Consider the following 26,217-nt stretch of genomic DNA (forward strand, 5'->3'; position numbering starts at 1 on the left):
TTGTAATTTTTTTTTTTAAATATATTTTTATTGATTTTTTACAGAGAGGAAGGGGGAGAGATGGAGAGTTAGAAACATGGATGAGAGAGAGTCATCGATCAGCTGCCTCTTGCACACCCCCTACCGGGGATGTGCCCACAACCAAGGTACATGCCCTTGACCAGAATCGAATCTGGGACCCTTGAGTCCGCAGGCCGACACTCTATCCACTGAGCCAAACCGGTTTCGGCTGTTTTGTAATTTTCATTGTAAAAATCTTTCTCCTTCGTTATTTCCTAAGTATTTTATTCTTTTTTTATATTATCATGATTGGATTTTTTTTTTTGTAATTTAGATTATTCATTGTTTGCATATAGAAATGCAACTGATTTTTGTGTGTTGGCTTTTTATCCTGTTACTTTACTGAATTTATTTGTTCTTACTATTTTTATGGAATCTTTAGGGGTTTATACATAAAATTGTATCATCTGCAAATGGATAATTCTACTTCTCCCTTTTCAGTTTAGAGGCCTTATTCCATAATTGCTCCGGGTAGAACTTACAAGACTGTGTTGAAAAGAAGTGCTAAATGCGGGTATCCTTGCTTTGTCCCTAATCTTAGAGGAAATCCTTCGAGTATATTTGCTGTGCGTCTTCACCTATGGGCTGTTGTTATATTATGGTACTTTCCTTTTAAAAAATGTTCTTATTTATTTTAGAGAGGAAAGGAGAGAGAGAGAGAGAGAGAGAGAGAGAGAGAGAGAGAGAGAGAGAGAGAGAGAGAGAGAGAATATCCAGTGATGAGAAAGAACTATTTATCGGCTCCCTCCTTCATGCCCCCCACTGGAGACAGAACCCATAACCTGGGCATGTGCCCTGACCAGGAATCCAACCGTGATTGGATTCCTGGTCAGGGCACATGGGTCGATACTCAACCACTGGGCCACACCCGGCCAGGTGGTACTTTCTACTCCTAATTTGCTGAATGTTCTTATTAAGAAAGGGTGTTGATTTTGTCAAATGCTTTTTCTGTATCAGTTGAGATTATCATGTACCCCCTCTTCATTCTGTTGATGTATGGCATGTAACATTGATTGATTTTTATATGTTAACTCATCCTTACAGTATAAATGCTACTTGGTCATGGTATAATATATAATTTTTTTTCAATATATTGGTGAATTCTATCTGTTAGTATTTTTGCATCATGTTTATAAAAGATATTGGTCTGTAGTTTTCTTTTCTTATAGTCTCCTTAGCTGGCTTTGGTATTAGGGTAACGCTGGCCTCAGAAAATGAGTTAGGAGGTGTTTACTCAATCATTTATTTGTAAATGTTTGAAAAGGACTGATGCTAGTACTTTAAATGTTTGGTAGTGAAGCCATCCGGTCCAGGGCTTGTCTTTGTCAAGAGATTTCTGATTACTGTCTCAATCCCTTGTTAGTTATAGGACTATTCTGATTTTCTTTTTCTTCATTATTTTGTGTTGGCAGGTTTTATATTCCTAGGATTTTGTCCATTTCATCTAGGGAATCCAATTTGTGGTGTACAGTTGTTCATAGTACTCTCCCGTAATGCCTTTTATTTCTGTAGAATTGGAAGTATTCATTTCTGATTGTAGTAATTTGAGTCTTCTTTCCCTTTTTCTTAGTCCTCTAGCTAAAGGTTTGTCAATTTTGTTGATCTTTTTGAAGAACCAACTCTTGGTTTCATTGATTTTTCTGTTCTTAATTTATTTATGCTCTAGTCTTTATTATTTTCTTTCTTCTTCTAACTTTGGGAGAAGTTTTTCTTTTTCAGTTCCTTAAATTGTAAAATTGGGTTGTTGATTTGAGAATTTTCTTGGTTTTTAATGTAATAAATTTTATAGCTATAAATTTCCCTTAGCATCACTTTCATTGCATCCATAAATTTTAATATATTGTTTTCATGTTCCTACATCTCTAAGTATTTTCTAATTTCTCTTGTGATTACTTTCTTTTATCCATTGTTTAAAAGTGTATTTAATTTTCACAATTTTGTGAATGTTCCAGTTTTTGTTAATTTTTATTGTGGTCAAAGAAGAAATTTCGTATCTTTTAAAATTTATTGCGACTTAATTGGTAGCCTAAGGTCTAGCCTGGAAAATGTTCCATGTACACTTGAAAGAATGTGTATTCTGTTGTTGTTGGGTAGAGTTTTCTGTATATGTCTGTCCATTATTTTCTTGTTTACCTTCTGTTTGGTTCTTCTATTCATTATTGTGAGTGGAGTATTGAAATCTCCAACTCTAATTGTAGAACTGACTATTTTACCTTTCAATTTTGTTCTTGGTTTATACATTTTGTTGATCTGTCATTAGGTGTAAAATGTTTACAGTTCTTATATCTTCTTGCTGTATTGAACCTTCAATATGACAGGGTGAAAAATAAAAATATAAAAATTATTAGCATATAGTAGTATCATCCTTTTCTCTCTCTACTCAGGGAAGTGATATCAGCCCTAGTTAGTGGTGAATGAATCAGAGGAGAGTGGATAAAATAGTGAGATGAACTTTTTATTCTGGGGTGGAAGGCTAGCAGAGAGGATGAGGCAGATTTTTTTGGGTGGACATGGGGGAAGAAATCTATGGTGGTTTTCTTCAGTGGTGAGACTTCGTGGGATGGGATGTTCAAAGAGTAATTCTAGGTAGTAGTATCCTGGAGTTGTGTTATGCTTCCATAACAAGACTCCTGTAAGGAGATGCTAGATTGTCTTACTTTAAAAATCTTTTTGTTTTGTTTGGTGGACAAGGCGTTGACAGAGTTACTGTATCACTGTGCTGAAACTGGCATCAAGATTACCCAGTATGTTGTGATCATTAGCTTCTGTGTCACTCCAAGCAACTGCAGGAAATGTTTGGGGCCAGAATGATCATTACTTTCTTTACGTTAGAGGACAGTGAGGCTCCTGAGAGAATAAGAAGCCAAGTTCAGAGTTCACAGGCTTCTCCATGAGGCTTCAATGTGAAGGCCTGAACTATGGCAGCAGGTACTTCTGGACACTATCGTTAGGAACCCATGTGTGCACCAGTTCACTTAATTGACTTAGAAACTGAAATGGTTTAGGCAAAGATAGGACCCTAAAACCCTTGTTGTAGTAAGCGATAGTAATGCTTTTGGACTGAAATCTGTGAATGTTCACAGCTCCAAATGAAAGTTAATGGCACACATACAACGAGAGTGCTTTCATTCGACCACAAAGAAATCCTCTGGGTCTGCAGTTCTTTAAAAGTTCTATTTACATATTTTTACATATTTTTTTCTGAGAATTCTATAAAACATACGTACTTTTGCCTAGGGGAATGCGTACAATTTTAGGAATATTTAGGTTCTTTAGCCTACCTAGGACATCCAGTGAATTCAGCTCATTGTTTGCTATCCTTAATAAGGTTGCTTGAATGTGTTCCATCATAAAATTCTCCCCATATTTTTTATCAACTGTTAACTATTCCTAAAAATGACACTAGAAAAGTAATCATTCCATCCATTATCAGAGACAGGATTCTTCAACCCAGCATCAAAACTATGTGGTAATTTGATCAATGAGATCGTTCTCTAGGAAGTGAGGTTTTAATGATTTTTATGATCAACATTTTCTCTTTAGTTGCTCTAGAAGTCACTTGTGAATGAGCTCTTTGAAAGAGGATGATTTTATTTATTTTGGATTAACCCTTATCTGAGGACATTTTCCCATTGATTTTTAGAGAATGGAAGGGCGTGGGGAGAGAGAAACATTGATGTGAGAGAGACACATTAATTGGTTGCCTCCTACATGAGGGGATTGAACCCGCAACCCAGGTATATACCCTTGACCAGAAATCAAACTCGAGACCCTTCGGCAGATGCTTTAACCACTGAGCCATGCCAGCCAAGACACAAAGGGAATGATTTTGACTCCTAAAAATATACAAAGATCCTGCGTATCGGATTTAGAATAAGGCATACCCAATGGTAGTAACCCTGGTTGTCAGATTACACTGGGTTTTAGAATAAAGGTACCGTTCATTTTGTGTAGTGCAAGGTTTTTCTTCTCTTGGCTTTTTGATGTACTAGACAAGTCTAATGTTAATTCTGAATACTGAGTTTTTTTAGGTGAACAGTAATTTTAGCAGTCCCCTTCACTGAGTAAGTTCTGTCTCCATAGATAAGCAGAGTTTCGTTGCTGAAGGCCTGGCAAAATGTCAGGGTGAGCAGGGGAACCGTCCCCTATCTCTTCAGCCATCTTGAACCGTTCCTGGAGAAAGCTGCTCGCCATTCAGGGCATAACTTGTCTTTTCTAAAAACTTAGTGTGGTCTTTTTCTTTCCATGCTTTTTTTTTTTTGAGACTACTTCAGCAAACGAGTTTTATTTTTATTTAGGCTTACCTTGTATGTTAGGGAAGAAAAAATATTTGCTTTATGTGGGTTCTTAATTGAAGTGAGTCACGACTAACTGCACTAAGAAGTAAAGCACTTAAAGATACTTTGGGGTTTTTAAGTGTCCTCTTTACTCATTTGTTGATCTGTAGGGCTCCTGCTTCATTAAAGAGAATTAGTGACTGTATGCACAGCATTATTTAATTACAGTTGTAGCAGCCCCGTTCACGTTCATTAAGCTTGTAAGTAAACAGAGCGAAATGCCAGTGAAAGAGGTGAGAATAGAGCAAGTCTAATTCCTCATCTAGAACACATCTCACTGACCCTTTATATCAGTTTTTGTAATGTAATCTTTATTATTATTTTTTTAATTCCCACCCAAGGATATTTTTCCCCCATTGCTTTTTAGAGAGAGTGGAAGAGAAGGCGGGAGGGGAAGAGAGAGAAAAATTGATGTGAGAGAGACACATTGATTGGTTGCCTCCCACACTCACTCCAACTGGGGCTGGGGATCGAACCTGCAACCCAGTTAGATGCCATTAACTAGGAGTCAAACTCGCAACCCTTCTGTGCATGGGCCAACACTCTACCCACTGAGCCCCAATGCAACTTCAGTGTAATCTTGATGCTTTTTTACTCCCTTCCTTCTTTTTTATTTACCTTTCCTTAATATGCAATGCCTGGAATGGTTATTTGAGGGCGTGGAACCTGATTGTTGGAGAGTAAGATGCGATATCTCCAAGAGCGAGACCCTTAAAGATGCTTTGGGGTTTTTTAAATGTCCTCTTTACTCATTTGTTAAACTGTAGGACTTCTGCTTCATGAACGATAATGAGTGTATGAACAATGTAATAACAGTTATAGCAGCCCCCTACAGTTCCTGTTCATTAAACCTTCAAGAAGACAGAGCACAACGCCAGCGAAAGAGGTGAGGATAGAACAAGCCTAATGCCTAAGCATGGTGTAGATGTGAGTTCAGGCAGTGGGGTGGGTGCTCGATGCATGCATACTTATATTTGCAGAGAAGTTTCCCCTGCATCAGGGAAGCCCCTTAGGGCTTTATGGAGTGATGTAGCAAAGGGAATTAGCATGGGCTGGGTAACCACATCAATATGCATAATTGACAAGCTACTCAATACTTTTAAAGATAAGTACTTTCCACTCTTTTCTTTGGCTATCAAATGTAACTTCATGTAAATATTAACTATAATGTATTATTTTCAGGCTTCTCTTTTGTTACAGAAAAAATAACATGTATATTCTGTTAAACAGAAAAAATTGTGTCACCCTTCATGTATATATTCTAAACTGAAAGTGAACAAATTAAGGAAACTGAAAAGGTACTGCCTTGCCTCTAGACAGGATGGCCTGTAAAGCATTATAAATGGGATGAATAGGATGTAGCCCTTTAAAAAACGGATGAGATAGGCACCCAGATTGAAAAGGAAGTAAAACTATATTTGCAGATGACATGATCTTGCATAAAGAAAATCCTAAGTAATCCACTATAATACTTCAGAATTAATGAGTTTCACCATATGGAAGGGAGGGTACAAGGGAATCACTTGTATTTTATACTTTTATACCGAACAATCCGACAGTCAATTAAGAAAACAGTTTTATTTACAACTGAACAAAATATTCAGAAATAAATTTAAAAGAACTGTGAAACTTGTAATCTGCAAACTACATAAAACTGTTGAATATCCAGAATACACAAATCTATAGAGACAGAAAGTAAATTAGTTCTTGCCTAACGGCGGGGGTAAGTGGTTGGGAGAAATGGGAGTGACTGCTGATTGTATGGGTTTCGTTTTGGGGTGATGAAAGTTCTGAAATTAGATAGTGATGATGGTTGTGCAACTATGTGAATATACTAACACCTATTGGAGTCTATACTTTAAATGGGTGAAATGCATGGTATGTGCATTATATCTCATAGCAGTTTTTTTTTTAAAGTGGGGTAAGGTAGAGATAAAAATAATTGACATGAAAAGATATGTATAGCTTAAAGATATAAGAGTAATTAATATATGTTCCTGTAAAAAAATTTTTTCCCCCAAACAAATTTTGTTTGTATTTTCTCTACCTAAGCTAGCTAGGTTCATATTCTCTTTAGGAACTTTTTGAAAATGAGAAATATTATGGTAATTGATAGAATAAAAATTTTGTTTACTTTGCTTTATATGTAAAGAAGCCATAAATTAGCTTTTAGAATTAAAACGTTTTTATTGAGCTATAAGAAGAATTTACTTAGTTTTTGAATGGTTTCCAGTATCATTCAGAAGTTTCTCTGAAATCCTTGGTAGGTTACCACTAGGAATAATCTCCCAGTTTTCCTCCACAAAAATTTGTAATTTTTTTTTTTTAATTACTGACCTTTGTATAAAGAAAGAATGAGAAACTCAGAAGAGTAAACAAAGGAAAATAAGCATTATAAATCTCATCTCCCGCAGATGACTATTTTTAGGATTTTGGTATATTTTCTTTCCAGGACATTCTTTTAAAAATAACAGATTCATTGAGATATAATTCATACTGTATAGTTGATCCACTTTTAACCTCCCAGTACTTCCTAGTGAACTTTTAAAGTATGGTGTACATGCAGAAGACTACACACAATGTGAGTGTGCAGCTCGATGAGTTTTCCCATCCATGTATTATAAAAGCATGCATTCGAGAAACAGTCACCAGGAGGGCGTAAAGCGCCCATGTCCCAGGAAGGTTCATGTTTCTTCTGCTTTTGTACTTTATGTAAAAGGAAACACACAGGATGTATTTTTTTTTCTGCTTATTTTGCACCACATTAAATTTGTGAGTTGCAATTACAGTGTTCCTTTTCATTGCTGAGTAGTACTCCGTTTTGTGAGTATGCCACAACTTATTCTATTTGTGCTCTCTCCTTGGAGGCAACCAAGTGTTTTGTTTTGTTTTGCAACCAGTGTTATTAATTCTTTTATATCTGTCCAGAAATGCACAAATAAAATGTGTATTTTCTCCTTTTTCCATATGATGGCATGTTATACACGTTATATGCATATTTTTATGTTTTGCTTTTCTCAATGTATCTTAGATAATTTCATATTGGTACATGAAAAAATTCTCATTCTTTTTTTACGGCTGTATTATATTTATTGTATGGATTTAGCATAATTGATTTAACCCGTCTCCTATTAATGGATATTTAAGTGTTTCCAAACATTTTACTATTATTAACACAACAGAGGCTTTCCCTTTTCATACATTTTAATACTTTTGTAAGTTTACCTTGTAAATTCCTACTAGTAAGACTTGCCGAATCAAGGGATATCTGGGTTTGTAGGTTTGATAGATTTGGCCAACTTGTCCTCCAATGCAGTTAAAGTAGTTAACACTTCCACCAGCACTATATGAGAAATTTGTTATAATTTCCTAGGTATCATTGATAATGTTAAGAATTTATGTGTCTACTTGAGCAATTGAAATCTTGACAAAAGTGTGAAGTATATACTTTTTGTCAGTGGAATTAAAGTTAAGATTTTTTTTAATTTTTAAGTTAAGATTTATTTTAAATTATATGCTAAAAATAATGGTTCAGTGTAGTTTGGTGGATAAAATATTAGGCTTGTTTAGAAGGAATCTGAAACCTAACGGGCACCATCATAGTCATGCATTAATAACATATTAATATATCTGAAGTGTTGGTTTAAGTTTTGGGTGCAGTAATACAGGAAAAACATGATTCAGTTGAGGATGACATGGACTAAAATATAAGTAGTCCCATTTGGAAATATAAATGTTAAAAAGTGAGGGTAGAATATGAAAACTAAATTTTTTAAAATCATGAAAAAAATGAATGTGGCACACTAACCTTTTGATGAACATGTGTTAGAATTTTAGAATTCATGGGTATATGGGACATTTCAAAAGAAGCAGGTGGCCACTTGTAATCTGCAAACTACATAAAACTGTTGAATATCCAGAATATGCAAATCTGTTGGCCAGAGCCAATTCAAAATGGATCAACTGTAGAATACATTTCTATATTCTCAATTGGGAATGGTCATTTGAAGATTATGCAAAATCCAGAATTTATGAAGAAAAAGATTGACAACCAATTAACTGTGTTAAAAGGCAACCACAGATTAGGATAAATTCGAAACAGATGATAGCACAAAATAATTTACAAAGCTTTTATTTTCATTTAAAAATATTTTTTATTGTTTAAGAGGGAGAGGGCAAGAGACAGGTGGGGGCCGAGGCGCAGGGGGAGAGAGAGAAACATTGATGTGAAAGTGGAACATTGATCAGCTACCGGGGATTGAGCTGCTACTGGGCCATGTCCCCTGACCGAGGATTGAACCCACAACCTTTAGGTGTGTGGGGACAACACCTAACCAACTGAGCCACACTGGCCAGGGCGACATTCAAGTTCTTTATTTATAAAATATGGACAGTAATTCATAAGGCCCTCTATCCTGTAAAAGAAAACATTTGAGTAAGCTACTAAGGTTTGAAGGGAGGACAGAAGCCCAGGGAATGTTAGCCTTTTTAGGTTTCAGTTTTGTGATATATAAAGTGGAATTGATAGTCTCCTCTTGGATAATTGTTATATACAGATACAGTGCCTAGCATACACAGGCCTGCGGTAATTGTGGATTATTACTATGACTGCAGTCATGCGGTGTCTGTTCATGGAATTGTAGGCTGTGTGGACGTAAGTTGTGCTCTACGGGAAGGGAAGTCTCCTAACTCAGTGAGTTAGATAAAGTTTTGCTCTGAAAGGTCACTAGTAGAAGGCAAGCACGGGGTACACTCAGTGAAGTGTGACGGTGGGATGCCAAAAAAATTGGGGTTTACAGTAACAGCCCCCTTATCCAAGCAGAAAACAAGAGTCTGACGCAAGCAGTGCTTTCTAAATGGCTCTGAATGGAACAACCTACCAGGAAAATTTTCCATCTAGAGTTCTGTTAATTAACCCAAATGAGACCACACTGCTGGAAAATCCAAGAGCAATGGAAAATAAGAAGGGCGCCCTTGCATTGAATGGGTTAAGACTGTATAATTGTTTAATTCAGAAACAAGTTTGGTGGTTGAAAAAAGTTAAAGTAATTAATGCTGCGGTAAACTGTGCTAGATTAAATTTATTGAGGGGAATACAAAATTCTGTATAGAATCTCTGTAATTCTAGATCTGGGGTCTAGATTTTGATCAAGTGTTACTATCCAATCATGACAAAATTAGTACAGTTTGGACCTTGAGAAACTCATAAAGTAAAAACCATTGTAAGAAATAACATTTTTTTTCTGTATAAATTCCGAGGTCTTATTTTTATTGGTCCTTTTATCTTTGCTCCTGTTAATTATCACGTTAACACATGACTTAATAGCTAGAATTTTAGTCAGTTAAATCGAGGCAGTCATCTCATTATGTCATTTCAATTTCTCTACCTCCTATATTTCCTATACACTGAAAATTAGATTCAAATTCTTGATTCAACATTTTTTGGCAAGAATACTGAGGATGAGATATACTTCAGAGTACATCATTCACGTGGCTGGTTGTCCACCATTAATGATGTTAAATTTGATAACTTGGTTAAGGTGGTGACTGCCAATTGTCCCCATTGTAAGTATGTGTTTCCCCTCTCGTGTATTTTCACAGTAATCCTTGGAGTGGTACTTTGGCACCACGTGAATATCCTTGATGCGATCAACCTTTCCCCTAATGGTTTCAGCAGCCATTAAGGTTCTTTGCCTGAATCAATTTATCTCAAGAGGCATTGCAAAGTGGTATCGGCATTCTTCTGATATAGGACCAAGATATTTTCTCTGAGTGTAGATTTGCTGGTTGGTGTTTCCTATAGTGGTGTGTGAATCACACTCAAAATATATCTTCTCCAGCTCTTCTAAATCTTCTCTGAATTAAGTTTTCTTTTTCAATGGAATAAGCATATAAAGCATTTTGAAGCAATACTAGTGCAGCACCTTCCTGTATTTTTCCTTCATAATTCTTTTGCCCACTGCTAATTCAGCATCAGTTTTTCTTAAGCAACTTGCTTTTACGGATTCTTTCCAGAGAATTCATCATAGTTTCCACAGAAACAACAACTCTTTAGTCTCATCAGTTTCTATAATATTTAAATTACATAATTGCAGCATCAAGTAACGATATTAGGAAAAGGTTAGGGAACAAAACTAACCAATTGTTAGTAAACCTTCTACTTCTTCTATGGGAGTACGCAGAGGACTAGAGAGTAGCCTACTAGCCTAAGGCATTTAGTGTGTTGGGGGCCTCAGTCATTGTTTTACAGGGAGAGTGGAGTGTGTGGTGAACCAGCATGTTGGTACATGGAGGTCACTTAAAAGGTCATCTTATTGTAATTTACTTGCCTTGTCTTCCCCACTTGACTCCCAGTTCCTTGACAGTAAAGACTAGTCTTATTTGTATGTTTTTGTTGTAATCTTTAGTGTTTAGTACAGTACCTAGCATACAGTGAGTGCCCAGTGAAAATATCTGTTGAATGAATCCATGACTAGCACCAGAGGAGACCATACTGACCTCAAGTGAATTCTGATCTTATAATCTTATAATCTTCACAATATCTTTGCAAACGTCAGGGTTTGTATGATCATTGCGTATAACTTATTCTTTCATTGGTTTTTCTTCTTCTCATTCTCCTAGTCTTTGAGTCTTTCTCTGCTTTGTGCCATCTTCCTTCAATTTATTGTGCATTGCAAGCTACCTGTGTTTATTATCTTCCCACTTTCCTGACAAAAGTGCAAAAATGTAAGTTTTTCTGCAATGACACTTATCACAAAGAGAGAAGAGAGTCCTAGGGAAATACAAAGTAGATCCTTAGTTCTCTTTTCTAGAGCTTAATCAATCCCAGGAACTGAAGTCTTCTGTTTCTTCACAGAGGAAATATGACAAAGGCAGTGGCTGTACAAGCTTCCTTCATGGGCCGCCCTCCCCACTGCCTCATCCAGTAAGCGGGAGCAACTACTTCTAGAGGTGAGAGGGGAGGGAGGACAACCTCCATAATCCATTTGATCCACCTAGCCGCAAAATTTTGGTTTTGAGAGAGTAAACAATTTGTAGAGTTGCTATACTGAAGAACTTAAAAGAAAACAAGTCTACATAGGATTGAATGCTCCGGTGATAAAAATTATGCTCTTTGATAGAAGTCTATAACCTATATTCTGAAAGAAGCTACTTATAGCTGAATGATCCTAATGATCTCAAGATCCTGTTTCTATAGATATTAAAAGGTATTATACTTGTACAGTTGAGATTATTTTTAACTTCCAGAACCAGGACAAACTTCATCAATAAGATAATCATTATCATTTATTGGTTAGTTATGCTAAGCACTTTGTTAAATTCCACATTTTTTCATTCATTTTTAATTTTAATTTTAATTTTATTTTATTGATTTCTGAGAGGAAGGGGAATGGAAGGAGAGATAGAAACATCAATGATGACAGAGAATCATTGATCGGCTGTCTCCTGCACACCCTCTACTGGGGATCAGTCCTGAAACCCCAGGCATGTGCCCTGACTGGGACTGGAACCATGACCTCCTGTTCATAGGTCAATGCTCAACCACTGAGCCATGCCAGCCAGACCATTCATTTTTTAAATAGTAACCTTAGGACTTACCTCTGTTTTACAGATGATTAAAGTGAGAGGCCAGAGAGGGTAAATGACTTGTCCTTGGTCACACAGCTAATATGTAGCAGATCCAAAAGATCCAAACCCACCTACTTTTAGTTTAAGCCCTTAAGCCCTGACAGTATGCTCTAGGGTCCCATCACACATATTTGAATGCTAAAAGTTGTGACTTTGGTGAGGGATCAGTGACCAAGGATGACCTAGATCTTCTGAATGTAATGTCAGGAACCAGTAGAAGTTGAAGTACCTTCTCCCAGAAACCTTAAGACATGAGGGGCAGCTATACTTCTAAACCTATGTTTATGTAATAAGCAAAAGAATGTTGCATTTTTTTGAACATTCACTCATTCAGTAAGCTAAATGAATTTTTTTTTTTTTTTTTTTTTTTTTTACTTGATAAGCCATCGTATTTAAATATCTGAGTCTCAGTTTTCAGGCTGAATTCATGTTGTATATTTAAGAAGACAATGAAAATTCTTTAAAGATATTCTCAAGCTCAACAGGAAGGAGCACAGTTTGATTTCTACTTGTTTTTCAAGCTGGCTTCATCTGGAGACAAACTCTATTGTAACCTTTTTAGAATTTGGTGCCAATAGGAGTAAAAATAATAAAATCAGTACAATTAAATTAAATAGGAAATTAGAGTCTTTTATGTATGAGGCCTTAGCTTAGGTAACAATTGGCCACTCTTCTGGGAAACGGTTGCTAAAATTACAGACGACCGGCAGTTGCTGATTGGCTTCATTTATTGCATTGTGTCCCAGGAAGAAAAACAATGTCTTGTGATAAGAGCTTGCAGAGATAATATCATTTTTCCTAAACTTCATCCCCCTTCCTATTTACTTATGATTAATTTGAGCTATTTATTCAGCACTTATTGGGAGTATTCTATACCAGGCACTGTGCTTGCTTTAGGTTTTAGATATGAAAGAGAACTCTTGCCTTCAAGAACCTCACAGTATAGTAGAGGAGAGAACACATGATAATACAGAATAACAAATGCTCCGATGGAGCTAGTGAAGGCTCTATGGGAGCAGAGATAGGACTTCCAAGCGCAGCTGGCATAGATGAGGCCAGGAAGACTTCAGGGTAAGAGGATACTTGAATTGCATCTTTGAGGAAGAATAAGAGTAAAGGAGCCAAGGGGAGGAAGGTGTTCTTGACAGAGGGAACCAGGAAATGGTGTATCTAGATTGGAGAATGGCAAACGGTATATCACGAAATGGGCAGACATGGGAGATGAAGCTGGAGAAGGAGCTTCAGGTCATGTCACGATGGGCATTGCAGGCCATACCGAGGCACTTAGACTATCGTAGGTAATTGAAAGCCATGAAAAAATTTCAACTAGGAATAACGTGTTCAGATTTGCTTCATAGAAAGATTACTATGGCATCTGTGAGATGTCTTTGAAGAAATTGCCAAAGTTAGAAGGAGAATGTTGTTGCAGTTCAGAAGAGAAATAACGGAGACATGTATCTAAGGTGAGCTGGTCATGGAGATGGAGAACGTGGGAGAGATTCAATAGACATTTAGGAGGTAGTCTTAAATTTAAAACTTAACACAGTGATCTGGAACCAGTTTGTCAAAGCAGGGTGAACCTAGAGGAAAGGAGGACTCTAATTGACTCTGACCTTCACACTTGATGTACTGGTGCCATTAGACAGCAAGAGGAGCAGAGTGGAGGGGCAGGTTTGGTAAAGAAGATGATACAGTTTGGGATGTGTTGATCTGGAGATGCTGGTGGGACAGTAAAGAGGACCAGGTAGACAATTGGGATATTTTTGAATCTGAAGTTTAGGAAAAAATATTGGGCTGGGGATGGTACTGGTATACAGATTTGAGAGTTTTCATTCTATGTGTTAATGCCTGCTTATGTTATAGTTACTTGATTAGTACGTAGTGAAAAACAGACTTACCATAAAGCTAATGAAGTTTAAGCTTAAGTGCTCCACATGCATGGGCCTTGGCAAGGGCCCTCAAAAAATGTGTCTACATGGTTATGTTTTTTGAAAATTTGCAAAATCCAGATGTTTTATACAATTGGTCAAAATTGCTCTCTTGCCACTTCAAATTACTCTCACCATTGTGTCTGGTGAGGTGAAGTGATCCCAGGTGATTTTGGGAATCGGCTGTGGTGAGTGAGCTGGGGATACATTTAATTTGGGTTTGCAGTCGCTTCAATGGAGAGTTATTGCTGGCCATCCAGTGAGGTAATGCTGTTGAGAAATACTCCTGCCCACTGCACCAGCTTACTCAGGACTGGGGCACAAAAGTGCAGGACCAGCCGCCTGTTGAGATAGAATATGTCCTAACATATCTGGCACTGGAATCACGGAAATGGAGGAGGGTGAAATGTACAAAGCCAGAAACTGATTGGCAGAAACACTTTACACTCATCGAATTTTATCTTAGCCCGAAGGGCAGCCTGATACAGACAGACAGAAGTGTATTTGGAATGGGACCCAGGCAGCAGGAGTTGAGGACAAAGGGAAGTGAAATGGGAAGGGGGGAAAGAAATGCCAGGAGGTGAGAGCACATTGGAAATAGCGCCAGCTGAGGGCCACAGGCGTTCCATCCGACCCAGGGCCTTTCCCGGAGCCTTCCCAGGTGCTCTCAGAACTGTCCACTGGGCACACTAATTCTTAACATGTCCCCATTTCTGGATTGCATACCCATAACTACAGAGTGGGTTTGGGGAGCCGTCTCCAGGCAGAAGTGAGAAGCACATGGAGCTGCCGTGGCTGGCCGTCTGCTTGCACTGATCGCAGGGCAGAACCCAGTTCAGCCGGTGTGGACGGGTCACTGCGGTGGTGGAAGGAGGGAGCCATGGGGCTTGGAGGGTTTTGCGATGGCGCTTAAGAGGGAGGCGTCTAATGTGGACAGAGATTCTACTCATTCATTTCTAGTCAAAGTAAACACTCTCTGGTGAAGATTACATACAGGAGTGCAGTGTATATAGTTATAAATCTTCATTCTTTTTTCCTTTTTGATGAGAAGCACACAAATAGAATTACTCTGTAAGACACAGACTTATACTGTAAACTGCAGCCAACATGCTACTGTTAATTTTCCCCTTAACACAAGCTAACAAATGTTTGTGTATACAATTACACAAATGTGATCATATTATGTTTATTATTCTGGTATTTTTCTTACTATATTTGGGTGATGTTTATGAAAATATGGAAAATTTTCAAAAGACTGTGAGATCTTTGATGCTTCTTAAATGCAACTCAGTATACCATTGTATGCTACCATTGTGTGGCTGTACTAGAACTCATTTAACCAGCATCTGTCTATTGGTGGACATTTAGGTGGTGATTTTTTTTTCTCATAGAAATAGAAAAACTTGCCTTTTATTTCCTACACATTTTTTCAGAGATACTGGTGTGCGGCGGAGTGACGGGGGATGTTGATAATGGGAAGGTGAGGAGGAATTGTGAAGGAATTTGTTATAGAGGATGTTTGCTTTGTAAAGTTATCCGACTGCATCTTTTCTCCTCTACAATGACAATGGAGTATTGACTCTTCTGTTTCTAGGACAGGAAATAGACGAGTAAAGTGCTAGGACTCTTATCTCGGGACAATGAGCGAAACCTCAAATTAATTTTTTTTAAGTTTCTTGTTTGCAGAAAAATTAAAGGTGGGATTAATATATTGGATAAGAATTTGAACTAGATAATTTTAAATTTTCTCTCCAACTCCAGGACTCAGTGACTTTTAATAATTTTGATAGCCCTTTTTCCTCATATCACATGATTATTAATTATATAATAATATATTATGTAATAATATATTATTATTAACTTATGTTAACTTTATCATAATATATATCAACATTTCCACGTGCTCATTCCAACTTGAAGTCATTAGGAAGGACTTCGTGAAAAGAGGAGATTTGAGTTTGTTTCTTTTAACAAACCAACCCTTGGTTTCTCCTTTAAGCTAGTTTATTTTTTTATTATTATTATTTTTTTAATATATATTGATTTTGTACAGAGAGGAAGGGAGAGAGATAGAAAGCTAGAAACATCGATGAGAGAGAGTCATCGACCAGCTGCCTCTTGCACACCCCCTACTGGGGATATGCCTGCAACCAAGGTACGTGCCCTTGACCGGAATCGAACCCGGGTCCCTTCAGTCCCCAAGCCGACGCTCTATCCATTGAGCCAAACCAGTCTCGGCTCCTTTAAGCTAGTTTAAAAGGAACTGATGACCTCTCCCTTCTTAAAATGCCTGCTCCTGCCCTGGCCAGGTGGCTCAGTTGGTTGGAGCATCTGCTCACCAAAAGGTGGCGGGTTTGATTCCCTGGTTATGGCGTGAATGGGAGGCAACCATTGGATGTTTCTCTCTCTCCGTCCACCCCCCTCAAAAAATTAAAAAAAAATATTCCCAGGTGAGGGTTACAAAAATAAAAATGCCTTCTTCTAAAGCAAATGTATGGTGTGGTTTGATCACATCACCTAGACTTCAGTAATGACTGTTCACTGTGGCTCTCATAAGAGGACTGTGTTTTTATGTGTGCCTTTGTGTAACCACCAGCCTGTCTACTTGTGTTGTAGAAATCATCCAAGAAATTAGTCTAGATGAAATTAAGAGCTTTGGATTGCAAAACCAAGTTCTCAATGATTGTTGGTCCAAAAACTAAGACATGAGGAAGGAATAGAAGAGAAAATTATAAAATGAAAAGACTGATCTTTAATCGTAACAGCAGAAGTATACCTCTCTGTTTAAAATCTCCTATTACTGGATATGTTGGGCTGTTACTAATCTGTTGGACTATTACCTCATCAGTATAGTCAGTCTTCCATCCTTACAAAGGCTACAAGTCTAAAGGAAAGACAAAAATAGACTCATTGGTTCTAAAATAAACCCCACAGTTCTATAGAAGAACTACCTGTCTCTTGGGAAAGATGAGAAGGTTCCCATCATCTCAGCCATCTTTTGTCTTAGCCATGTTTTCCATTGCTGATCGTTTACTAGGAAAACATTCCAGTGGGTGTACAGTGAGTGTTACAGACCACTAAAAAAGATGAAGTGGAGATGCCCGGCATGCCTCACTATTTATAAGAAAATATTTCTCCAAAAGATGGGAAAATTCGAGTCTTTAAATACTCTGGGAGAAAGGAATAATGGAAAAAACTCTTCAGTGTCTGCTCTTTGGTTCACAAGATTTTCTCACAAGTCACTTGGATGGGACATTAAGCAAATCACAGAACAACTGGAATCTTCTGTGAGTTGACTCACTGGGTTTCTGGCTGAGGTATCTGACAGCAGGACTGAGGAACTTAAGACAGAGAACAAGCTGGTAGTGGTGGTGGTGAGCGAGGGGAGGAGGCCACCCACTGTTTGTTGGTCTGTTATCCTGACCTGGGTGGGAGGACCACAGGGCTGTCTTTAATAGGGTAGGACACTTGGATGCATTGAAGTGAATAATTTGACTTCTTGTCTTTTAAATCCTGCCACAGTTTAGTCTAGGTTAGTTTTTCTTTTTTTTTTTTTTTTTTTTTTTTTTTTTTCTTTCTTTCTTTCTTTTTTTTTTTTTATTTTATTTTTTTTTTTTTTATTTTTATTTTTTTAATAAGTTTTTATTTTTCATATTATTACAAATGTTCCTTCCCCCCACCACCACCATTGCTCTCCTCCACCAGGTTCCCACCCCACCCTCTGCCCTTTCCCCTCTCCCCATTGTCCTCATCCATAGGTGCACAGTTTATGTTCAGTCTCTTCCCACGCCCCCCTCTCCCCTTTTCCCCAAGAATCGTCAGTTCACTCCCCTTCCATACCTCTGATTCTATTATATTCAACAGTTAATATTGTTCATCAGATTTTTTTAATTTCCTTGGTTTTTAGATTCACTTGTTGATAATTACGTATTTGTTGTTCATAATTTTTATCTTTGTTTACTTTCTCTTCTGAAAGAACCCCCTTCAGCAATTCATATAATTCTGGTTTGGTGGTGATGAACTCCTTTAGCTTTTTTTTATTAGTGAAGCTCTTTATCTGGCCTTCGATTCTGAGTGATAGCTTTGCTGGGTAGCTTATTTTTGGCTGTAGGTTCTTGCTATTCATCACCTTGAATATTTCTTGCCATTCCCTTCTGGCCTGCATGGTTTCTGTTGAGAAGTCAGCTGACAATCGTATAGGTGCTCCTTTATAAGTTACTACCTTCTTTGCTCTTGCTTCTTTTAATATTCTCTCTTTATCTTTTGCTCTTGGAATTTTAATAATGATGTGTCTCGGTGTGGTCCTCTTTGGATTCCTTTTGTTTGGAGTTCTGTGCGCTTCCTGGACTTGTAAGTCAAATTCTTTCACCAGGTGGGGGAAGTTTTCTGTCACTATTTCTTTCAGTATGTTTTCGATATCTTGCTCTCTCTCATCTTCTGGAACCCCCATAATTCTGATGTTGGATCGTTTGAAGTTGTCCCAGAGGTTTCTTACATTATCTTCAATTTTCTGGATTCTCTTGCCTTCTAGCTTCTGTGGAGGAGTGTCTTCTGGCTCTTTATGTTCCAAATCTTTGACTTGATTCTTACGATCTTCTCTTCTGTTTTTAGGACTCTGTAGAATATTTTTTATTTCAGACAATGTATTCTTTATTTCTTGTTGATCCCTTATCATTTCTTGTTGACTCCTTATTAATTCTAGTTGATCTCTTTTCATATCCTCATAGGCCTTATCCATCTTTTCTAGGAAATTCTTGAAAAACCTTATAAGCGTAGATCTGAACTCTATATCCAGACGCTTTTTGTCCTCCATTTCTTTCGTTTGTGATCTATTTTGTTGTCGCATTTCGCAGTTACAGATGGGGCGGGGTTTCAGGGTGGAGCCTGCAGCTTTGGCTTCCGTCAGCCCCGCCCTATGCGGGTCCTTCAGTGCTCGCTGCCGGCGCCTCTGAGAGAAAGGTGCCCTCGATTTTCGCCTGCTGCCAAACAGTCTATGCTCTCCCACAATGAGCCCAGTAATGGGGTTCAGTTCAGTTGGAAGTGGAGTTGGAGGTGGCATTCACAGCAGTCTGGAGCCCCAGTCTCCTTCCCGTCAGGGCAATCCCGCGGCACAGCCGACCGTCCCTTCTCTGGGGGCAGTGTGCGCGCCTCCGGGACCTCCTTTCTCCGCTTCCCCGGGGTTCCGACTTACAGCCCAGCTCCCTATGGCTGAGCCTGAGTCCCCGGGGTCTGGCCCAGAACGGGGGTTCAGAGCAGTCAGGGGCCCAGCACAGTCGGAGTTTTCTCTCCTTCCCGCTTGGGAACGCCCGCCAGGCACTCGGCCTCCCTCCTTTCCGGCTCCGTCCTCTCCGCGTGCGCCGCGTGTCTCCGTACCTTAGGCTTTTACAGCTCCTCCGTGCTTCCTTCTGGTTTTCTCCTTGCTTCTTGTTGTAGGATTTCCAGTCAGTCGACTTTCCTGTAGTTCTGGGTAATGTCCATTTTATATTTTAGTTGTATTTTATTAAAATTGTTGTGTGCGGCTGCGGCTAGTTGCCTACCCGAGCAGCCATCTTGGATTCTCTAGTTTTTCTTTTTTGTTCCAAATGATTATTTGCTATTCCTATGAGGAAGTTCATTGAGTGGGTCTCTGGCACAGTATACATACATTAGCTTGTCTTCATAGACATTCATTGTCTTGAGTTTGGGAAATGAAAACGTAATCTAACCCTAATTTTCTCGTGGTATCTGCTTTCTGAGTCCCTTTGTGTCTGTCAGTCATTGTTCAAAAGCAAAACCAATAGAGGACGGACACACACACAACACTCATTAAGGGATTTATCATAAGGAACAGGCTTATGTATGTAATTGTAATCTAAAAGTCCAAAGTCTCTATGGCAGGCCGTCAGGAGGGAAGATTCTAATTAGGCTGGAACCCCAAGACATGGTCTGCATGGTCAGGTCTCCTTCCTCAGAGTTGGAAGGAGACGTGACATGGGATGGTGAACACAGATGATGTATTCTAGAATTGTACACCTGAAACATATATAATTTTATTAACCAATGTCCCCCAATAAATTCATTTTTAAAGGCCTTCCAGCTGATTATAAGTCAGTCCCACCCAAGATATCTTTATTTAAGGTTAATCAATTAGGGACTTTGTACCTGCAAAATCCCTTCACAGCAGCACCTAGATTAGTGTTTAATTACTGGGGACTGTTACCTACCCAAATTCCATCAAAAATCCATCACACAGCCTGGTTTGGCTCAGTGGATAGAGCAACATTCTGTGGACTGAAGGGTCGCAGGTTCAATTCCAGTCAAAGGCGTGTACCTTGGTTGCAGGCTCAATCCCCAACCCCAGCTGGGGCATGTGTGGCAGGCAACTAATCGATATGTCTCTCACATCTATGTTTCTCTCTCTGTGTCTCTCCCCTCCCTTCCACTCTCTCTCTCTGTTAAAAAAAAAATTAATGGAAAAGTATCCTTGGGTGAGGATTAACACCAACAACAAGAAACCCACCACATTATGAGAAGCCAGAGGAGCCGCCTGGAAAATTACACTGCCTCAGAGGTCTCTCTGCAGACATTTACTAAGACACGGTGCGGTCTCTGCTGCTCTCCAAAAACAGTGCTGCCTGAGCACTCAGTCAGGCAACAACCTGCCTGGCTGTCTCAGCCGGGAAGCCTGGTTCTCTAGCCTTGCCAGGATTGGACCCCATTTTTGAGTTTTCAGACTTCCATGTAGAATAAGTTTTTGTTGATTAAAAAGTGTTTTCCCATTGGTTGCCATTTTGTGAGCTTTTCAAACTTAAAAGCTAAAGCTAAGAGCCATTGCCAGTAGAAAACTAAGCATGCGTTTCACCAGAGAAGTTATTAAAGTGATCTGTTTTGGAGGGCAGGGGAAGTATTTGTGGTTCTAAAAGGGCAACGTCAGAGATCCTTGTGGGGATGGGAGTTTGGTTCTGCAGCAGCATCAGTGTCAGTATCTGCTAGAGATGCTACCAGGTAGGGGAAACTGGGTAAAAGTACACCAGATCTTTCTGTTACTTCTTACAACTGCATAAGAATGTACAGTTATCTCAAAACAAAAACTCTAATTTAAAAATGTTCCATTTTGTAAATCTAAGAATCTTTTCATAATATAAATTATTTTCTAATTCATGTGTTTTTTTTTATTTTAAAAAAACAAAAAAACACACAAGCATGTTTTCTTAAGGAGGTGGACATCTCTATGTACTAGCACTGTGCTGGGTCAGTGTTTGAGGACTGGAAGAAAGGATGCCTGACAGGTGAGTGAGGTGCTTAATATAAAAGCGTTTTGTAAAAATCAAGGCTAAATTCTTAGATGAAATATTGGGCATACTGTAAGAAGATAGTATCTTCACTCTAATGATAACTGAGAGAAGTTATGGTTATAAATTCAAAAATAATGTGGAGGAGGTAAACTTTAGCCCAGAAAATTGTATAGATTGAAAATAAAAATAGGTTCAAAAGATTTAGGTAAATTTTTGGATTTACTCAGTAAATATTTGTGTGCCTACATGAGTCAAGCAGGTACCTGTAGTTTAATGTACTTCACACTTGAATATAATTCCTAACATGTAAATGTTGATGTCATTGAAGGCAGCCATACCTTCTCTGAGTCTCCACAGATGCAGGTGTCAAAATCTGAGAACCACATGGGTTGAATTTTCTCAGTGTGTAATATTTCTCATCTTATTGCATGAGAGCTTTTTATGGAAAGTGAATTTCCACCAGTCAATAACAACATTAAAATGTTTTGAGAGAGAAGTTTTCCCCCACTTATTTATGCATTCATTGGTTGATTCTTCTATGTGCCCTGACCAGATATCGAAACTACAGCCTTGGCATATTAGGACGATGCTTTAACCAACTGAGCTACCTGGCCAGGGCAGTAATATAACATTTTTAAAGATAGCCACGAACATAATTCTTTTAAATATTAATTGTCAGATTAATACGTTCCTTCAGGTATTTCTGTTTTTGGGATATAGAATAAGAAACTTCAGTAACGAATGGGAAAGTGGAAACAAACTCAGTTTAAATGTTAAGAAACAGGTATTTATAGCAAATACGTAGAAGCAAGCCTGAGACAGTAGGAGAGACTGCCTCCAGGCACAGCATTGAGCTGGGCCTGGTAGACCCGGCTCCCTGCACTGTGCCCAGGACCTTGCAGTCACCTTGGGGGAAGGCATCTGCTAAAAACAATAAAGTCCTTCAGAGGCTGAGCTTTCAGAGTGTGAGGGGCCAGTGAACAGCAGGCCTGTTCCCTAAAAGCTATTATGATTTACACAATTAATAAATTCAGGGTTTTACCCTCTAAAGAAATATCTATAAAAAAATTGCTACTCTTACAAAAAAACTTAATTTTTTAGGAAACCATGATTCCAAATCCTTTCCTAGTAAACCTCCTGGCAGACAGGATCTAACGGAGAGAGGATGTCCATGGCTGAGCTGACTCCCACGTGCCTGGGGTGGAGGAGCTGTCCTCTTAGGCAGACTTGGGGCAGCCACTTACTGGTTGGCCATTGGAGTTTTTGGAAATTGTAAACCTTTTGGTAAAAGGGGCCTTTTATCTCCCAGAATAGCAACTGTTATCATCACTTAAAACCAGTAACTTCTATATACAGCAAGTGCTTCTATATATATACTCATGTATTGTTTTTATAGGACTATTTTAAGATCTGTGTCACATTTTTCTGGTCTATTTTATGGTGGGAAAATTCAATTGGAAAAAATGCATTTAGCTCTGGTGGGGATGGTAAGGTAAAATAAGTTCTTAAAAAAAAACAAAAAACGATGAAGTTTGTTGTTTTCATTTTAGCTTTAAACAGTACAGAAATAGTAAGAGGATCGGTCCCTGAATTACATTGTAGTGTTTCTCCTTAAGCAAATGCCGCCATTGTCCGCAGGCTATAATACTAGGTCTGTCCCTGTATTAGAAGACCTGCAGGCATGTGTGAGAATGCGTTACCAAACTGTGAGGAAATGGCTTTGAGTTTGTGTAGTGTGGCTTATGATACAGGGCTTATTTGTTTTTTATTTTGGAGCTGTTGAATTGAGAGGGAAATGGATAGAGTAAGGACCTGTCTTACTATTTTTTTTAATGTCTTTTTAAAAAATTGATCTGAGAGAGGAAGAGAAAGTGGGGGCGGGGGAATCGATTGGCTGCCTTCTGTGTGCCCTGTGGGATCAAGCCTGCTACCTAGGTGTGTGCCCTGACCGGAAATCAAACCCACAACCTTTATGATGTATGGGATGACGCTCCAACCAACTGAGCCACCTGGTCAGGGCAGGACCTACCTACTGTTAGAGTAATGTGGATGTAGAGATGTGGGCACTCCCACGGCTCAGGTGTGGCAGTGGCAGTGGGTTGGGTTAGGGAGGTGAGTGAAGGGTCTGGGTATGGAGGTTTTACACACACACACACACACACACACACACACACACCCCGCTCCCAGAAGCTCCTTCCTACCTCTTCTATGGGGTTGAGTAAAACTTTAGAAGTTATGATTGGGGAACATCAAGTCATTTGATTGATTGGACAGTGAAACCATGAGAGGCACATAGAGACTGAAGGATGGGAGGATGGTGTATTTGGGTGCCAGGTTCTGATGGCCTTTAAGAAGTTTTTCCTTAATTCACTTGTTGATAGGAAATGAGAACTTCTGAGTGATTATGAGTATGTTGCGGTTTGTAAGTTTTCCTTTGGTATTTAGGACTAGGAACGAGACTGGAGTGTCAGGCGTTGTGCTAGACCTGGGGGCTGGGAGTGGTCACCAAGGAGTTCATGATCTAATCAGGGAGGACATGTACCTGCGGTAGGTTCAGTACAGGTGTGCAGGTAATAAATTGTTGGGTGAGGAGGCCTGGGAACCAAGTGATTGCTTTCCATGTCAGATTTGAAGGCTACTATCATTTCCTCCTTGTCCAGGTTTCTCTTCTAGCTGAATGTCTGTGTCCTCTTTATTTGTTCCTTTTACATCCTTTGGGTCTTGGTCATTCTCTCCTCAGTTTGTCTCATAAAATACAGACCTGAACACAATAGTCCAGATATGGTTAGAAAGAATAGGAGAATTGCTCCCTTCTGAGGTTGTATTGCCACTTAATCACCAGGAGACATGTTGCTGGATCACCATGTGCTCTCCCCATCCTTTAAGGACCTGCTTTCAACAAACAGAATGGGTTGGGGAGAGGAGAGGCCACAGGTAGACCTGTATCCACCTTGAACCACATCTCTTACCACTCTTTGTTCCTCATTCCCTGTTGCTGGCCCCTCCAACCTCCTGCTCATTTACCCTGTGGTCCATTGTTATGTAGTCCTTCCTGGGCGGTGGTTCCCCAGGTGTACTTCATACTGCGAGTGTATGTTGGTGTTCATTCTTCATTAAAAAGGAAGAAAACACTGAGGGAGAGAAGCAACAAAGATTTCAGTTTTAAGCATGGGTGATCGGAAATCTATGTGTCATTTCCAGAGGTCAGTACTCGGAGAGGGAGGTGTTCCTTTGGAGAGAACAAGCCAAACTCTGTCCTAATGACAGGCCTTTCTCCCTGGCTCAGACTGCCTGGCAGAGCAGGCCAGCTGTGCCTCCCTGTGAGAAGCAGGAAGGGCTGTAGCAGAAATCATGCTGGACAGGGACTAGGGCATGGCACTTAAATGATGACCCTTAAATTCTTCATCTCAATCTTCCTTTTCTTGAGCATCTTTTGTCACCCAAGTCTCCTTTCATGACCTTTTTTCTACATTTGATACTTTGAACTTCTTCTTGAAGTAGTTTGGTGTTTTTTGTTTTGTTTGTTTGTGGGTTTTTTGTTTTGTGTTTTTGGCTTGGCTTCTAGCACACCATTCTCCTTTATTCTCTCCTTATCCCATTGGCCGTTCCTTCTCCGTCTCCTTTCTGGTTATATCTCAACTTCCTAACGAAGGAGACATTGGCCCAGGCTCAGTGCTTAGACCCTTTTTGACCACACCCACATCTGAGGAGATTTAATTGATTTTTGGGCAGTTTTCATCTGTATCCCACATTTCTTTTTGTTTTTTAAATATATATTTTTATTGATTTTTTTACAGAGAGGAAGGGAGAGGGATAGAGAGTTAGAAACATTGATCAGCTGCCTCCTGCACACTACCTGCTGGGGATGTGCTTATAACCAAGGTACATGCCCTTGACTAGAATCGAATCTGGAACCCTTCAGTCCGTAGGCCAACACTTTATCCACTGAGCCAAACCGGTTAGGGCTGTAGCCCACATTTCTCTCATTCTCTCAAATCCTGTATTTAGGTGTGTAAGTGTCTATTTGACATTTCCACTAGGGTGTCTATTTGGCATCCCACGTTTAACCTATCTGCAACTGAACTTTTTCCTTCTAAGCAAGTATCTTCCACAATCCTCAGTAAATGGCAACGCTGTCCTTCCCGTTGCTCAAACCAAAAACCTTATAGTCAGCCCTAACTCTTCTCTTTATCTTCTGCCCCACCTTCAGCCCATCTGCAGAACCGGTTGGCCCTATCTAAATATATATCCAGAATCTCAGTAGATCTATCACCTACACTATTCCACTAGTCTAAGCCACTGCTCTCCCAGTTGGTTTACTGGAATAACAACTGATTTCCCTTTCCCTCGACTTCACCAGTTGCCAAGCCTTTTCTCCCCACAGCTAGAGAGTGGCTAGAGAGCAGGCCACTCTTCTGCTTAGAACCTTCTTCCAGTGACTTCTCACCCAGAGTAAAAGCTGAAGTCTTTGTAACGGTTACAGGATCTGCACACCATCCGTTCAGCCTCCCCATACCCTATACACCTCACCTGTACCCTGTTCCCTCTCTCTCTGTTCCAGCCACACTGGCCTCCTTGCTCTTTCTGACTGTTCCCTCTGCCTGAAACATCCCACCCAGTCCTTTATGTGCTTCATTCGGCTCCGTCGCGTCCTTCATCTTTGCTCAGATGTCACTTTATTATTAAATGTAATTCTGCCCCTGCTGGTTGGTGGGTTCTCCACGGCACATTTTACACAGTCTGGCATATTTTTAGTGTCTGTTTCCTTTAATGTGCATCTCCCCACTAGCATGTTCCTTGTGGGCTAGTGTTTGGTCTTGTTCCCTGTTAAAAAGTGGGCATTCTGTAAATATTTGAGAGAATGAGTGAATTTGTGTGTCTAGAGTTGAATGAAAGAAAGTCCAGCCTATAGGAAAGCCTTGTAGGATAAGTAATAATTAACATTGATAGCATTAGAGATGGTATGTGGAGAACAAGATAGCAATGATG

General features: G+C 39.2%; 1 protein-coding gene across 3 annotated transcripts in view; it reads left to right on the plus strand.

Annotated features, from left to right (window-relative positions):
• CNNM2 (cyclin and CBS domain divalent metal cation transport mediator 2) overlaps window positions 1-26,217 on the plus strand; it is a 96,861-nt gene that overhangs the window by 46,014 nt on the left and 24,630 nt on the right. Inside the window, exon 2 of one of the 3 annotated variants that reach the window (XR_014796789.1) lies at window positions 11,254-11,348. The exons of the other annotated variants lie outside the window; for them this stretch is intronic. The gene's annotated coding sequence lies outside the window, so the exon portion shown is untranslated. The remainder of the gene's footprint in view (window positions 1-11,253; window positions 11,349-26,217) is intronic. 3 annotated transcript variants of the gene reach the window in all.

This window comes from Pipistrellus hanaki, assembly GCF_964339955.1.
Source record: "Pipistrellus hanaki genome assembly, chromosome: 14".
Classification (NCBI taxonomy): domain Eukaryota; kingdom Metazoa; phylum Chordata; class Mammalia; order Chiroptera; family Vespertilionidae; genus Pipistrellus; species Pipistrellus hanaki.